The sequence below is a fragment of the Benincasa hispida genome, chromosome 4 (genome assembly GCF_009727055.1).
Source record: "Benincasa hispida cultivar B227 chromosome 4, ASM972705v1, whole genome shotgun sequence".
NCBI classification, from domain to species: Eukaryota; Viridiplantae; Streptophyta; class Magnoliopsida; order Cucurbitales; family Cucurbitaceae; genus Benincasa; species Benincasa hispida.
The window spans coordinates 64,195,785-64,199,499 of NC_052352.1; positions in this window are offsets into that span (position 1 = coordinate 64,195,785).

Sequence of the window (3,715 nt, forward strand, 5' to 3'; positions counted from 1 at the left end):
AATTGTCACCGAAAAGTTGAGTATACTTGCTACAGTGTGTCGTTAATGGCTTGTCAACTTAATTCAGATTCGACCGTCATCAGCTTTCTGTCCCATCGTGATTTATTTAGCTTTCACCTTGATGCGCCGTCTCTATGCAGCCACCTTCTTAAGCAGATTTTCGCGAATGCAAATGACCGCATGGCCTTGCGGTCGCAATCTCTTAAAGGGTTCAGATGCTGAATTCCTTGGATCGCAACTCTGTCTTGTGCCAACACATTTTTCTACACAAAATATATAAATTAGTTGCTTTAATGCGGTGGACGCATGCAATCGTAATATTCTAAACTTAATGCTTTTGTACACGATTTTATATATTTTTACTGTCGCAATCCTTCATTGTTTTATATCTTTGCGTTGTAATAACGTGCATTTCTGCTAGTTATCAAATAGGAGGACACTTCTCCATAAGGACAAACCTTATGTCATCGATGATTAGTATCATGTTAATGGTATTCTTCCAACTAGCATAACTTTTGCCAATCATCGATGAAAAATTGAACAAACTTAATAAGTCTACTTGTATTAAACCACTTTTAACACCAATTAAGTTTTAGCAAAATAGTTCTATTGTAACCTAAGTAACATCTATTTTTCAATGATGCCTCAGTGAGGCAGGACAAAAGTCACCGTAGGGTGATCAAGTGCCCCTTCACTTGAATGAGACAATCTCAACTATTAGACAAAAACAACTCCTTGTAACTGAATCTAACAGTCACCATTGTTCTATCCAGAATTTGTTAACATCCTTAACAATTTTGTGTAAGTGTAACCCTTCATTTTAGGCCCTAGAGTCTCGCCCTAATGAGCCAACCGTAGGAAAAAGCATATTAGGACAAAAGACTAAAGTAACCCTATCCATTTTTGGGATTAGATAAAGAGTTGTGCAAAACAGCCAACCTTTAGGGGGACACTCCCAGGGTGCCTTGAGGCGATGCACTAAAACTTAATCCAACCTAATGAGAGAGACCGAGGGATCTGTTGTCACACATCCCACTCCCATTTACTATGAACATTCTCTCCATTCACCTTAGTAGTGACCTACCCAAATGCCATCCGTAGGGGGACACCCTCAGGGTTCCTCGAGGCCGAGGATAGATCTCACAGTGTGAACTTTTTAGGGAGAAATGTGTAGAGGTAAAGTGAAGTATCATATACCTCAATTACCTCCCATTGAATGTTCTACCTAGGGATTCATTAACTTAGAAAATTCGGCTATTGATTTTAACTAAGTGGTTGTTTAATTTGCTAAAAAACAACACCTGTTTTTTTATGATTAAACAAGTTTGATTTAAGTCTTATTAAACACTTTAACAGACTTTCATCAAATTTGCATGTATATAATAGATCTATCTAATTCACCTTTCCAGGTAGGTTCCCAAGTAGGGGTGCAACGTTTCCATTGACTTAAGTACCCCAGCCTAGCCAGAACCAGCCTTAGTCAAAAGGTCCCTTATAGATATATTTGTTACATATTTAATCTTTTATTAGTCAATTTAATCCTATTAAACTGAATTAAAAGATTAAACTTAGGTTTTTAATCTCATTAAAAACGTGATTTTAGGTCTATCTCAATCAAATTTTAAAACATTTTAAAAATATGATTAAAGCCTAAGGTGTGCATGCAACTTTTTTTTTTATTGATTTTAATTATAATTTCATTAATTATAACTTTTATAAAGAATGAAACAATTAAAACTATCTACATTGCTAGGCTAGACATTCACAAGGTATTTATAACTTCTATAAATAAACCTAAGTGTCATGCTTTATGCAAGGTTTATTCATTACTAATATATAACTTTTATATAACAATGAACTAAGCATACGTTCCATGCTAACATACAACCATATATTATAACATTTATAATATAGAAGATGCATGGATATGCTTTAATGCATGCATATATTATAACTCTTATATTATATGGTGCATGGGCATGATTTAATGTAATTTAATCATGCAAACTCATATATTATAACTCTTATAATATAAAAATGATGCATGAATTAAATGTATAACCTATGGTGGGTTTTAAACTATATAACATACATTATGGCATATAAAATAAATATACATCACATGCACATTTAATAAAAGTTGATGGACCGGGATAACTTATCTCAAAAAATGAAAAATAAATGCTAAATTATTACAAAAGATTTGAGTCAAACGGTTCGAACAGGTGAATCGGGTCTTGAACCGCCTGCCTTGAAGCCTCATCACTTGATCATGTAGCAAATCCTTTTGATCATCGAGTATAAACGATCGTGTAGCGATGATCGCGTGGCTTAGGACTATGAGTTGTGCATCAAAGTCCACGTGATCATGTAGCGCGCTTCGAGTAACGCATGCCATGCGATCNACGTGATCATGTAGCGCGCTTCGAGTAACGCATGCCATGCGATCGTGTAGCTAACGACTATGTGATGAGCATGATAGTTTACACGATCGAGTAACAAGCGCTGAGTATCGTATACCTTGCGTTCATATAGCTACTGGCTATGCGATGAGTATGATAGTCTACACGAACGTTTAGCATGCATGGCTTGCATCGAGTATCAAATACTATGTGATCGTTTACCCCCGAGCGTCTATGTGATCGTTTACCCTCGAGCGTCTATGCGATCATGTAGGCAATGCAACATGATCGAGTAAACTCTTTACATGATCAGGTAGTATTAGCTATGCGATCATCTAAAAAATACTACACGAGCGAGTAGAACATTTCTACACAAACGCATAGCTAAATCTAAACGATCTTCTAGCTTGAGTTACATGATACAACCATCGTTTCGTCTCCTCCATCGAAGCGAACAACAACCTTCGCGTCTAAAGCTTCTTCACGAATGACTCAAAAACACAAATGAATACAGACTCAATTGCAAATTATTATGCCAAAAAACACAGGGGCCCTTACAATTAACTTTTGTAAAAGTAAATGAAAGCATAAAATAGAGACAATTATCCCAAAAATCCATCAACAACATCCACAAAAACACTTAACACTTAAACGCATTACAGAATGTTAAAACCCACCAAAACTATAAACAAAATTCAATACAGTAATAGAATTTGGAAATCAGAATAACATGGCTCTATTACCAATTGAAGGAACTCTAAATATAGAGGACCTTTGAGCGGAAGCGGATCGTCCAAACTCCATTGTGAATGAATTCATACATTTACAGTTGTACATAATAGATTATGTATTAAATCAAAATTACAACATGCTTTCATAATGAAAAACAAATGATTAAGAAACTATACCTTTAAAGAATCCTTCTTCAAGTATAATCCCTCGAACATTCACCAACGCGTCAAACAACAAGAACACAACGAACAACTCGATCTTACTCGAACAAGTAGCAACTCGATCCTTGAACTAATCAGACACTACCATAATATTACCTTGGTATTCTCGGTGTGAGAATCCAGGAGTGGTGGGCTTTGGCTTATTTTGGTTAGAGGGAAGGATTGGAGTTCAGAAGGAAGACGATCGAGTAAACAAAAAACTTTATCGTGTAGATGAGAAAGCCTATCACATAGACTAGCTACTCAATCATTTAGGCTCTCAAATCATCGTGTAGTAAAACTCTTTTACTCGATTACTAAAAACGTCAGTAATGTGTTTTTCGTAGAATAATTAGAAAACCAATTTTCATCTTTATTGCA